Source organism: Nomascus leucogenys, unplaced genomic scaffold, assembly GCF_006542625.1.
Source record: "Nomascus leucogenys isolate Asia unplaced genomic scaffold, Asia_NLE_v1 000657F_136776_qpd_obj, whole genome shotgun sequence".
Classification (NCBI taxonomy): Eukaryota; Metazoa; Chordata; class Mammalia; order Primates; family Hylobatidae; genus Nomascus; species Nomascus leucogenys.
This window is the reverse complement of record NW_022097114.1, coordinates 1-14,727: the sequence shown is the minus strand read 5'-3', so window position 1 is coordinate 14,727 and position 14,727 is coordinate 1. Positions and strand designations below refer to the sequence as shown.

Here is a 14,727-nt window from a genome sequence, read left to right as displayed (position 1 = left end):
CTTTCAGACCACAGTGCAATCAAACTAGAACTCAGGATTAAGAAACTCACTCAAAACCACTCAACTACATGGAAACTGAACAACCTGCTCCTGAATGACTATTGGGTACATAATGAAATGAAGGCAGAAATAAAGATGTTCTTTGAAACCAATGAGAACAAAGACATAACATACCAGAATCTCTGGGACACGTTCAAAGCAGTGTGTAGAGGGAAATTTATAGCACTAAATGCCCACAAGAGAAAGCAGGAAAGATCCAAAATTGACTCCCTAACATCACAATTAAAAGAACTAGAAAAGCAAGAGCAAACACATTCAAAAGCTAGCAGAAGGCTAGAAATAACTAAAATCAGAGCAGAACTGAAGGAAATAGAGACACAAAAAACCCTTCAAAAAATTAATGAATCCAGGAGCTGGTTTTTTGAAAAGATCAACAAAATTGATGGACCGCTAGCAAGACTAATAAAGAAGAAAAGAGAGAAGAATCAAATAGATGCAATAAAAAACGAAAAAGGGGATATCACCACTGATCCCACAGAAATACAATCTACCATTAGAGAATACTACAAACACCTCTATGCAAATAAACTAGAAAATCTAGAAGAAATGGATAAATTCCTCGACAAATACACCCTCCCAAGACTAAACCAGGAAGAAGTTGAATCTCTGAATAGACCAATAACAGGTTCTGAAATTGTGGCAACAATCAATAGCTTACCAACCAAAAAGAGTCCAGGACCTGATGGATTCACAGCTGAATTCTACCAGAGGTACAAGGAGGAACTGGTACCATTCCTTCTGAAACTATTCCAATCGATAGAAAAAGAGGGAATCCTCCCTAACACATTTTACGAAGCCAGCATCGTCCTGATACCAAAGCCTGGCAGAGACATAAACAAAAAAGAGAATTTCAGACCAATATCCTTGATGAACATTGATGCAAAAATCCTCAATAAAATACTGGCAAACCGAATCCAGCAGCACATCAAAAAGCTTATCCACCATAAGCAAGTGGGCTTCATCCCTGGGATGCAAGGCTGGTTCAACATACGCAAATCAATAAATGTAATCCAGCATATAAACAGAACCAAAGACAAAAACCACATGATTATCTCAATAGATGCAGAAAAGGCCTTTGACAAAATTCAACAACCCTTCCTGCTAAAAACTCTCAATAAATTAGGTATTGATGGGACGTATCTCAAAATAATAAGAGCTATCTATGACAAACCCACAGCCAATATCATACTGAATGGGCAAAAACTGGAAGCATTCCCTCTGAAAACTGGCACAAGACAGGGATGCCCTCTCTCACCGCTCCTATTCAACATAGTGCTGGAAGTTCTGGCCAGAGCAATCAGGCAGGAGAAGGAAATAAAGGGTATTCAATTAGGAAAAGAGGAAGTCAAATTGTCCCTGCTTGCAGATGACATGATTGTATGTCTAGAAAACCCCATTGTCTCAGCCCAAAACCTCCTTAAGCTGATTAGCAACTTCAGCAAAGTCTCAGGATACAAAATTAATGTACAAAAATCACAAGCATTCTTGTACACCAATCACAGACAAACAGAGAGCCAAATCATGAGTGAACTCCCATTCACAATTGCTTCAAAGAGAATAAAACACCTAGGAATCCAACTTACAAGGGATGTGAAGGACCTCTTCAAGGAGAACTACAAACCACTGCTCAATGAAATAAAAGAGGATACAAACAAATGGAAGAACATTCCATGCTCATGGGTTGGAAGAATCAATATTGTGAAAATGGCCATACTGCCCAAGGTAATTTATAGATTCAATGCCATCCCCATCAAGCTACCAATGACTTTCTTCACAGAATTGGAAAAAACTACTTTAAAGTTCATATGGAACCAAAAACGAGCCCGCATCGCCAAGTCAATCCTAAGCCAAAAGAACAAAGCTGGAGGCATCACGCTACCTGACTTTAAACTATACTACAAGGCTACAGTAACCAAAACAGCATGGTACTGGTACCACAACAGAGACATAGATCAATGGAACAGAACAGAGCCCTCAGAAATGATGCTGCATATCTACAACTATCTGATCTTTGACAAACCTGACAAAAACAAGAAATGGGGAAAGGATTCCCTATTTAATAAATGGTGCTGGGAAAACTGGCTAGCCATATGTAGAAAGCTGAAACTGGATCCCTTCCTTACACCTTATACAAAAATTAATTCAAGATGGATTAAAGACTTATATGTTAGACCTAAAACCATTAAAATCCTACAAGAAAACCTAGGCAATACCATTCAGGACATAGGCGTGGGCAAGGACTTCATGTCTAAAACACCAAAAGCAATGGCAACAAAAGGCAAAATTGACAAATGGGATCTCATTAAACTAAAGAGCTTCTGCACAGCAAAAGAAACTACCATCAGAGTGAACAGGCAACCTACAGAATGGGAGAAAATTTTTGCAACCTACTCATCTGACAAAGGGCTAATATCCAGAATCTACAATGAACTCAAACAAATTTACAAGAAAAAAACAAACAACCCCATCAAAAAGTGGGCGAAGGATATGAACAGACACTTCTCAAAAGAAGACATTTATGCAGCCAAAAAACACATGAAGAAATGCTCATCATCACTGGCCATCAGAGAAATGCAAATCAAAACCACAGTGAGATACCATCTCACACCAGTTAGAATGGCCATCATTAAAAAATCAGGAAACAACAGGTGCTGGAGAGGATGTGGAGAAATAGGAACACTTTTACACTGTTGGTGGGACTGTAAACTAGTTCAACCATTGTGGAAGTCAGTGTGGCGATTCCTCAGGGATCTCGAACTAGAAATACCATTTGACCCAGCCATCCCATTACTGGGTATATACCCAAAGGACTATAAATCATGCTGCTATAAAGACACATGCACACGTATGTTTATTGCGGCACTATTCACAATAGCAAAGAGTTGGAACCAACCCAAATGTCCAACAACAATAGACTGGATTAAGAAAATGTGGCACATATACACCATGGAATACTATGCAGCCATAAAAAATGATGAGTTCGTGTCCTTTGTAGGGACATGGATGAAACTGGAAAACATCATTCTCAGTAAACTATCGCAAGGACAAAAAACCAAACACTGCATGTTCTCACTCATAGGTGGGAATTGAACAATGAGAACTCATGGACACAGGAAGGGGAACATCACACTCCGGGGACTGTTGTGGGGTGGGAGGAGGGGGGAGGGACAGCATTAGGAGATACACCTAATGCTAAATGACGAGTTAATGGGTGCAGGAAATCAACATGGTACATGGATACATATGTAACAAACCTGCACATTGTGCACATGTACCCTAAAACCCTAAAGTATAATAAAAAAATAAAAAATAAATAAAAAAAAAAAAAAGAAAATTTCCCTGTTCAGGTGGATGATTCCAAAAAAAAAAAAAATACTCGCTCTGAATATTTGATGCCTCGCAAGTTGACCCAATTCTATCAAACAGAGACCAGAGGACCCTGCCACACCCTAAGCTAAGTACTTCCTAATTATAGGTAAACTTTCGTGTGATACCTAGAAATCCAGAATCCAGTGGAATAACTTTCTAAAGTATAATAGAAGTTATAAAATGTGTGTGTGTTCATGTAAAGCAGGCTTCTTGATTTTCCGTTTTCCTCCCCCTTAAATTCTGATTACTTATTGCTCCTTGTGGCAGACTATTTTTGGAAAAGGCACAACAGTTGCTTCGTATTTAATACTGAACAGGAAAGGCGAGATGTTGACCTAAAATTTTTATTTTTCTGTGTACATGTCATTACATATTTGTCTAAACCCCTATGATATACAACTCCAAGGAAGCCTAAATTAAACTCTGGGCTTTGGGTGATAATCATGTGTCAGCGTAGGCTCATGGATTGTAGCAAGTGTACCACTCTGGTCAGAAGTGTTGATAATGGGGGAGGCCAGGTGAGGGGGACAGGAGGGATATATGGGAAATCTCTGTTTTTTTCTCTCAATTTTGCTATGAACCTAAAAGTGTTCTTAAAAAATAAAGTTTTTAAAAAATGTTTTAAATTATTCTCATTCTGACCACCTAATTCCTAACAAAAGACAAGCATGGCTGGAAAATGGCATGGAAGATGCAGACAAACACACAGGAAGAAAGCGTGCTTACTGCAAGTTTCTGTGTCTACTTGAGAATTTCCATATGCAAACGAAAAGAGAGAGATTGCAGACTAATCAGATGAACTCACTTTATTTTACATTTTTACAGTTGCTGTGTATTCTTCCCCTCAAAGTAAGAAAGAAACCCTCATCAGTGAGAAGCGGGAGGTTGGAAGAGGAGTGATATAAAAATCTTAGATAACTGACTTCAAGAATTCCAATTTATAGTGTTTCAAACTGTTACAAGCATTTTTCTCTTTTCAGATAGAGCAGACTGAAGACTGACTTCCATCCAAATTTTGAAAAATAAAGTTGATCCTCCAACCGGGTGAGACAAGAGAGAAAATTCTTGTTTTATAAACTAGAAGGCGTATGACAAATGGAACAGTTTTAACCAAAGACTTTTTTTTTTTGCACTATTTTATATTTGGTATTACAATATGGAAGTGTCTTGTCCTTCACATGCAATTAGTGCCGTGGGAAAGTTGCTCTGCGATTTCTACTCACATTCCAGTCTTTGAAGGGACTCAAGACAAATATGACCCATGTGACTCATTTTACACTGCTGAGAGAAATAGGCTGTTCAAAATCCATCCTTAGATTTTGAGAGCCATGATTATAAAAAGTCACATGAAACAAATACTTGAGAAAGACTTCCCTAGAAAATGTATCAATAATTGAGAGAAGGAAAAACTTTAAAATCAAACATCATAATTAAAATGAGTAAAGTACACATTTTAAGCGTAATTCATAACTGAGTTACAAAAATAATTGTCATCATAGTTTTACTGCTTAATCAATTTCCATACTCAAGTACACTAATTCCCACCTTTTTTTGTGTGTGACTTTTCTTTCCTTTGAGGCAACTTCATCTTGATGTTTTTTCAAATTTATTCTATTTATCTCATTTACGTGAGATCATGAAAATATTATTTTGTCTTTCTGCTCCAATGGATATGAAAGAGAACGAAACACCAAAAAGAGGACCCTTAAAAGGAAAACAGAAATCAAAGCAAATAACCCAGGAAAAAAATAAAATATTAATGCTTATGATAATTAAAAAAGTAAATAAAATAGGAAACTAGCAAAAACTCCTCAGTAGAAATTATTCACAAATTGCTCAATATCAAGGCTTACACACATTAGTGAAATCCATTTGGTCAAAGGGTACATGTAAGCCTTTGGGGGTGATGGAAGTGTTTTGGGTCTTGATGGTGATGGTGATCTTACAGGCATGTTAAACTGTCAATATTCATCAAACTGTACACTGGATGCAATCTATTACACATAAACTACACCTCAATAAACTTGATTACAATAAGAAAGCAAAACACTTCTTTATGGTGCTTAGATAAAAGTTAAATGCACTGAAAATAAATGAACTATGAGTGATAGCAAATATTCATATTTCACAAAAGCCATTGCTTTAAATGTACACTTACACTCCAATATTTCTCAGTGAGAGGTTTCAAAAATTATGATATGTAATAAATGTGAGGTATCACAGGCACCATATTCATTTGCAATCACAAGGACAAGCAGATGTAGTAGTTTTTGACTTTTTGTTATTTCATCTATATATCAGTCTGTTTTCACACTGCTGATAAAGACATACCCGAGACTAGGAAGAAAAAGAGGTTTAATTGGACTAACATTTCCACATGGCTGGTGAGGCCTCAGAATCATGGCAGGAGACGAAAAGCACTTCTTACATGGTGGCAGCAAGAGAAAAATGAGGAAGAAACAAAAGCAGAAAACCCTAATAAACTCATCAGATCTCGTGAGACGTATTCACTGTCACAAGAATAGCACAGGAAAGACCAGTCCCCATGATCCATTTACCTCCCGTTAGGTCCCTCCTACACTTGGGAATTCTGGAAGCTACGATTCAAGTTGAGATTTCGGTGGGGACACAGCCAAACCATGTCAATCTACAACTTAGAGTTCCATCCTCTCAATGCTGGAAAAGTTGGAATGTTTCATATTTTATGGTAGAATAGAGTCTACGGATTGGAAGATAAGACACTAAAGTGCATTAACCATCAAAAACTGTGAAGGAGGCCGGGCGCCATGGCTCATGCCTGTAATCCTAGCACTTTGGGAGGCCGAGGCGGGTGGATCACGAGGTCAGGAAATCGAGACCATCCTGGCTAACACGGTGAAACCCCGTCTCTACTAAAAATACAAAAAGTTAGCCGGGCATGGTGGCACACGCCTGTAGTCCCAGCTACTCGGGAGGCTGAGGCAGGAGAATCGCTTGAACCCAGGAGGCAGAAGTTGCAGTGAGCTGAGATCATGCCATTGCACTCCAGCCTGGGCGACAGAGCACTACTCCATCTCAAAAAACAAAACAAAACGAAACAAAAAACAAACGAACAAACAAAACTGCGAAGGGTCTGAGAGTTCACCCGTCTTGCAAACTAACCAGTTAGCCTGACAAAAGTTTCATGAATTCTGGTAGAAGACACAAGACTCCTGGGTCACAGACAAAGAATAGTTTAGTACTCATGACAATGGCAGTAGCAAAAGGATTAGCATTTTTTGTACCAGTTAACCAGGCCTCCATTTTTGCAAAGTGATGCAAAGAGGACCAGATGGTAGCTACATGTTCAGTGATTGTGCTATAGAAGAGGAATATTTAATTTAGGGAATCCGAATCCTTTATAATGGGCAGTGAGCATGCCTGGCCTTTGCTCCAGAGAGAGACACTGGTTCTATGTTCCAAGACTGTTCACAACACAAATATCCCTGAAAAGATAGTTCAGAATGAAGGACAGTTAGTTGCTCACTCACAAGAGATGCAGAAATACAAAATGTCTCTGGAGAATTGACCTCCAACAATAAGAATTCAATCATTAGAGAAAGTACTTCAGGGTACCTTGAATTCTTCAAAGAAAATGTTGGCTAATTTATTAGAAATCTCTGCTTTTCCAGGTCCAAGTTTTACATTAATATGTGTATATAAAAGTGTATGCATTTTCTCAATTTGAGTCAGAATACCAAAAACTACACAACAACATTTGTATTAATTAACAGAAAACAGACGTGGCAAGGATTAGCACACTACATGCATGTGCTGGACCTCCCTGTAAATCACCTCATGTAATCAATGACAATCCAAATGTTACCATCTATTTCAAATGATGAGTTCTTGCCCATGAAATTTATTTCTTATTTATCAAGGTAACAGGAGTAGAAATGAATCAATCTTCAAACCAGCTGCTCATAATCACAAAGTACATTTTATTAATGTGCTAGAAGAACCAATATTGGAAAGTTTTATTTGGCTTCCAACTTGACCCTACTTAGAAATAAGGTGACAGTATATTCCACTTCAAAAAATATATATTCCCCATCAGCTCAATAGCCCAAGCCAAAATATACATCATCCTAGATTCCACTCTCCTTGTTACTCTTCTCACATGTGGTCAGTTGACCACGTCTGCCATCTTTGTTTAATAACTAGTTATCATATCTGCTTCTGAACAAGACTGTGCCTTTTATTTGTATCAACTGCACCTCCCATTATGCTGATGCATAGTAAGCATACAATAAACGTTTGTGAAATGAATAGATCTACTGCTTTATCAATGTCAGAAAATAATGCACATGGGAATGTAAATTGGTACATCCATTATGGAAACCCATATGGAGATTCTTCAAAAAAATTTGAAAATAGCTACCATATTATCCACCAATCTCATCTCTGAGCATACCACATATATCCAATGGAAATGAAATCCATGTGTCAAAGAGATATCTGCACTCCCATGTTCATTGCAGCATTATTCATAATAGCCAAAAGATGGAATCAGCCTAAATGTCCAACAATGGAGGGATGGATAAAGGAAATGTGATATATATGCACAATGGAATACTATTCAGCCTTAAAAAAGAAACTCTGTCATTTGTGAAACATGGGTGAACCTGGAGGACTTTATGTTAACTGAAATAAGCCAGGCACAGAAAGACAAATATCACACGTGGAATCTAACGAAGTTGAACTCACAGAAGCAGAAAGTAGAATGGTGGTTACAAGGAACTGGTGGGGAGAGAGGTGGAGGTTGGAGACATGTTTGTCAAAGTATACAAAATTTCAACTGGACAGGAGTAGTAAGTCCAAGAGTTCTATTGTGCAATATGGTGACTACAATTAATAACAATGTACAGTATTGTATTCTGGAAAATTTCTAAGAGAGTAGATTTTAAGTGTCCTCACCACAAAAATCATAAATATGCATGTGAAAATTAGCTACATTTAGCCATTCCAAATATATGCATATTTTAAAATATTACATTGTACACAATAAATGTATACAATTTTTGTTTAATTTTTTCAAATAAGCTTTTTTAAACAGAAAACTCCATTAAAAATGAAAAGGAAATTGTAAAACCACAGTGCACAAAGAGAGATATGGAAAAAATTGATTTTTCCTGGCAAACGTGCGCTTTATCTTTCTAACAACTATAGATATTTTCACATAATCTATAATACAGGCACACATTTGTGTACTGGTAAACACAAACCCCATTCAAAATGGTGAAATTTTTTCCTGCAGCTCCTGTTAGCAACCTGGTTGCACTTATCTGTTAAACATTAGTTTCCTAGAGAAGAAGATACTATCATTTCAAACTGCAGCAAACAAAATATTCTACAGGACATATAAATCCTGTATAAAACCTGAACTTTGAGCTACGAAATTCTGGTGGCTTTCTCAACCCAGTCAGTTTGACGCTGTGAAATCTAAGACTATACCAGAAATGCTCATTCATTTTAAGGTATGTGTGTTTATTTAGGGCTATTTTGCTTTTAACCAAGTGGTTATCCTCAAAATATACGGCTTCTGTCGGGGAGGATAAAAGGAGAAAAATGAAAGTTTAATCTCCAGTTCTCATGGGAAAAATCTGAAGAGCAGTTGTCCTCCTTTAAAAAAAGTTAATAAAAAATGTTTTCATGAAAAGATAAGATCCTGGCATGTTAAGAAAATTTAACCATTTTAATCTGATGCAATAAGTTCCTCTAAAATAGATACTGCATTTGCTATCCAATGGGCAGTGGTTTGGGAGAGCATTTCTGAAAGATCCTTTGGTTAGTAGTTGCCTAGGACAGAATTTACCTCGGGAACAACAATATCCACACACAGTGACCATTCCCACCATTCTTTTGACTTGGTAATGGTCAGGTAATAAAATGGTAAGGTAATAAAAACATCAGCTATGTTTTCAGGATGCAGTCAAGACCCCATCCAAAAATAAAATAAAACTTACATTTTAAATTAACTTAAATGTCTATATTTTATTCAATTTGCTTCTTCAGTGCTAATGTTCATCTGTCACATAAAAACTGTACAATGTTTACAGTCCAAATAAGAAGAAAATGAAGCACAATGATCAGGAAGCTTCTTCAGACAAGTTACATTCATAACTCCAACCATAGCATAAAATGTTCAAAAATTAATTTTTCAGGTTTTGATGCACTTTTCCAACATATATGTCTAATTTTTATATTTTAAATCACATGAGCACTACAGGAACAAATATAAATAATAAATAAAATAATCTTTCAGCCTACCTACCCTGACTTCATACCCCCAAACACTTTTTTCTACACATTTGCATAGAAAATACTAGAATGTTTGAGTGTCTATTATATAGAATATCATTTATTCAACAGAAAGAGCTACCAAGTGAAATGGTACACATTAGAAGAGAGTGATTTCGCAATTGCTGGATCACTTGACTGTGACTTGAGAGAAGGTTTCTAGAAGAAATTCAAAGTTTGGATGAATGCCTGAGGGTAGTCTCTTCTTACCTTAATCTACATGTTTCTAACCCATCATTATCTCAAAGTTATGACACACATACACACACACACACACACACACACACACCTCACACACACAGTTTCTCGACTTCACTGAAACCCACTGTCCCCTAAGGATACTGCTTCTCCTCTCAAGCGGGAGCTGGAAGATGTTTTCCGTCAAACTCCAAATATCCCAGTATCAGAACCAAGGCAATGTCCTCCTGACTACCCAATGCCACTTGCAGACAAATGACTGCACTCTCTTTTGTAAGCTGCTCCTTTGAGTAGTTGACAATAAGAGCCTCTTCTCCCTCTAGTCCTCACTTAATCATTTGGTCATTCCTTAAAGAATTTAGCACCCAACTCATAGTCTCCTTTTCACCCAACCCTACCATCGTGCTAAGCAGATTTAACATCACCTAGATGCACCATCAACACCTTGCCCAGCAGTTCCTTACCCTGATACCCACTGATAGTTGTCATAATTCACCTCAAGCACCAACTTCCACAGTCACACCATGAATTTGGTCAACATTGGAAACTGCACTTCAGATAATTCTGCAATAATATAAATACCTTCACAAACACCACCACCACCACCTTCAACTTCCCTTTCCAATGGCCTTGTTTTCGTCCCCTCATACAACACTTCTACCTATCAAGAACTGCAATCCAGTGACACTTCGACTTTCTCTACATTCATCAGCCTCCTCAGCTCTCCACATCTCTCCATCAGTACAATGTCACCTCCCTCCCCCGTGTCCACCTCCAACTCCTGGCTTCGTATTTTATCTGGCCTATTCCTATTCATCCTTACTCATAGCACTTTCTTAGAAAGGGGCTATCCAGACTTCTAAGCTAGATGAAGTTCTTCTGTTAAGCCATCTTGTAAGTTCTTTGTGCTTTTCTTAGCTATTCTTCAAACACAACAATGATCATATTGCAATTAATGTCACTGTGGATTTGAACATGGAAGGTCTATTTTATCCCAGATTATAAATTGGTTAAGAGCAGAGATCATGACTGTTTTACTCTCAATTACATATGTCAACCAACACCATGCCTGGCACATAGAAGGCACTCTAGAAATATATGTGGAGTCACACACACACACACACACACACACACATTCTTATGCATACACACTCATACACTTACCTATGAAGATTTCTTCCAGTAAATGGGTATCTGTATTATGCAAGCAACGTGAAATCAGAAAGAACATTTTGGGGTTTTTGCTGCCTAACACCAAAACTAATTGCAGCCACTCTTCAAAAAAGTGCAATAACTTTATAAACAGCCACATCCTGATTCTTACTGTAGAAAGCTCTCCATTCTCTGCTGAATATTCATCCGTTGGGAGGGACACACGCCTAGAAGCTCAGCACTTTCTGAAAAGAGAAGCAGCAGGAATAGAAGATGTGTGGAGAGGAAAGAAAGTCAAAGGCAGGCTCCTGCAATGCAAAGGTGCCAGGAAAAAGGGTGCAATCCCAGGCTGTGTAACACAGGATGGAGGAGGGAGATCTCACTTTTGTTGTAAACAGCAGAATTATTTAAAGGTAGCTACATTAGCAATCAGATCTCAAAGATGGTGGAAACCAAAACACCTCCTTTCTCATTAAGGGTAGGGGGCTCCAGCATAATTTCTCTGGACCAGGAAGAGGGAGGAGTCTTACTTCTCTTCCCTTCCAACTGCATTCCCCACTCAATCCTAGATTGCACAAGGAAGTCAACACTACGTCCCCCAACACGCTCCAAATCCCTGTCTTCACAGCATTGTCAACTGATTCTCTTCATCCAATCTTGGAAACAGTCTGGAAAAAGAAGCAGAAGAGAGATGAAAGGGGAAAAGTTCAAAAGTACTTTAAACTCTGCCAAAAAAAAATCAATTAATACCAATATACACCGAGAAATGAATGACAGAAATCATCGCAGCAAGGTATTTCCTCATGACTCCTTCAACTGGCCAGAGCCAAACCAAGATGTGCAAATAATCTGAGCAACTGTACACTTTGGCACACCTTTGTGTGCCTACCTTCGACATGTATTTACAGAAGCTGGAAATTGCACAGGGCCGGACCAGGAAAGAACTGACAGAAATGTTCAACTGCATGACCAATGTCCTGAGCTTTAGTCCCAGAGTTGTGTGTTCTACTCTGAAGCCCTACAAGTCATAGGACCCATTCACCCCAGAGCCAGTGTAGCCTATTTCTTTGAGATCTCAGTCCTATCCCTCTAATGGTATCGAAGTAACCTCCATTTACATATAGTGCTCTTTTTGAAACGAGCCATGATAGACTTTAATCCAAATTAACAAAAACAAAAACTGGAGTCCAAAGAACTATATAATTAGCATAAATATTGGGACTACACCCTGCCACATAATAAAACAGAAAGCATCAAAATATGTAATTATGTATAGCACCTATACACTAGCATAGGTCAAACAGCTGAATGAGTTAAAGGAGTTTTGTTTTGTTTTGTTTTAATCAGTCAACTAGGTACTTCTTTTTTTTTTTTGGATCAATGATAATAACTCAATCCTCTATTTGACAAAGAAGAAGGAGAAGGAAGAGGAAGAAAAAGAAAGTGGGATAAAGGATCAGAAAGGGAGTAAAATAGAAAAAATCAGAGTATGACTCCGGGGTAGACCTGTTTTGTTGTCGCTGGGTTGGTTGGTTGGTTTGTCTGTTGTATTTTTCGTATGTTTCGCCATGTTGGCCAGACTGGTCTCGAACTCCTAGCCTGAAGTGATCAACCCGCCTCGGCCTCCCAGAGCGCTGGGACTACAGGCGTGAGCCACCACATCCAGCCCCCACATTGCTTCTGGCCTCCGTGGTAGACCTCCCAGACGGGGCGGTCGGGCAGAGGTGCTCCCCACATCCCAGACGGGGCAGCCGGGCAGAGATGCTCCTCACTTACCAGACGGGGCGGCCAGGCAGAGGCGCTCCTCACTTCTTCCCAGACGGGGCGGCCGGGCAGAGGCGCTCCTCACTTCTTCCCAGACGGGGCGGCCGGGCAGAGGCGCTCCTCACTTCCCAGACAATGGGTGGCCGAGCAGAGGCGCTCCTCACTTCCCAGATGGGGCGGCCAGGCAGAGACGCTCCCCACCTCCCAGACGGGGTGGCGGCCGGGCAGGGGCTGCAATCCCAGCACCCTGGGAGGCCAAGGCAGGCGGCTGGGAGGCGGAGGCTGCAGCGAGCCAAGACCACGCCGCCACCGCACTCCAGCCCGGGCAACACCGGGCACCGAGTGAGCGAGACTCCGTCTGCAGTCCCAGTACCTCGGGAGGCCGAGGCGGGCAGAGCACTCGGGGTCAGGAGCTGCAGACCAGCCTGGCCAACATGGCGAAACCGCGCCTCCAGCGAAAGGAGAAAAAGCAGGCAGCGGTGGTGGCGCGCGCCGGCAATCCCAGGCAGCCCGCAGGCCGGGGCAGGAGAATCACGGGAGCCGGAGGCAGGGGGTCTGCAGTGAGTCGACCAGATTCCAGCCTGGGCCACAGAGGGGAAAGGAAGGAAGGAAGGGAGGGAGGGAGGCAGGCGGGGGCGGGCAGGCAGGTCAACTAGGTACTTCTTAATGCAGTCACTTTGGCATGATACAAACAAAATCTTTCAAACTACAACACATCTTAGAAACAGCAAATACTACTGCTGTTCACATAGCAAGGAAGGTTACAAGTAAATCTCCCAATATCTCAGGTGTAAAGAAGTATTCTAACAAGTTCCATTTGTATTAAATCAAATCACCAGACTAAGGCATCTATTTTGCACCATTTACTCAGAGCAACAGACAAAAAGACAGGGCTTGGGGTTTATTTATATAAACATTCTTCCACAGGTAGTCAGAGGAGGAAGGAGTACAATGTAATTTGATGGTGGATGAATTTGCCCAAAAAGGAGACTAAAAAAGAAAGGTTATTGTGACCCAACACTCACTCTTTACTTTTTAAAGTTGTGGGGAAAAGAAATGGCAAAGCTTTCTATTTCTGTAAGCTTTTGTTCTAAAGAATTGAATCAAAAATAACAATACCTAATCATCTCTAAATTACTTCAACTAAAAACACCACTAAAGACCTTATAATGTTTTTTTAAAGAGTTCATTCTCATAATTTCTTCCTTGGCCCTGAAAACGATGGTTTAAAAATAGCTCGATTTGCATCTTATTCTTATAATGACTTTCTACAAATACATTTTGAAATGCTTACTTACGGAAAAGCTGTTGCCTGCTTAGCTTTCATCATGTATGAGATCGCACTACTTCGCTCACCTGGAACTGTCCTGTTCTCTGTTCCCAGCAACGTGAAGGACGGTCCGATAAGGAGCCTCCTTGCTAAATGTTACGTTTAAAGTATGTATAGCTACATGTATTTTCAAATGCATAACCGATTTCTCAAGAGAGAAGGGAACTTATGCCAGAAGCAAGGAAAAGATTGAAAGGCAGGGCTGGAAACAGAGCTGGCCCAGTAGCAGCTCCAAATATGGCAAAATGCTAGTGTTATTTAAGACACCAGTACAATATCCCTGATGATGAAACAGGAAACGTTCCCTTGTCCCCCTCGCAGGCTGTGCAACAGGAGGAGTGACTCGCTTCTTCTGTGCCCCGCTGCTCAAACCTCTAGGGGAGCATGCTGACGACTGGGTTATGGGGCCCAACCCAACAGCAGTGTCTAGGGGTAAATGTTTACAGCTGAAGCCCCAGTGGGCACACGTGTGTTACAGGGTGCTCTTTTAGTTTTGCCATCTGTAGGAGACTTGTGTTAGTCAGCTCAATTAGACC

The 14,727-nt window shown here is 39.9% G+C and overlaps 1 long non-coding RNA gene across 1 annotated transcript in view; it reads right to left on the bottom strand.

The window, feature by feature from the left end:
• LOC115834156 overlaps window positions 1-14,451 on the bottom strand; it is a 47,140-nt gene extending 32,689 nt beyond the window's left edge. Inside the window, exon 1 of the long non-coding RNA XR_004029210.1 lies at window positions 14,218-14,451. This is a non-coding gene — a long non-coding RNA (uncharacterized LOC115834156). The remainder of the gene's footprint in view (window positions 1-14,217) is intronic.
• Between the last annotated feature and the right edge of the window lie 276 nt (window positions 14,452-14,727).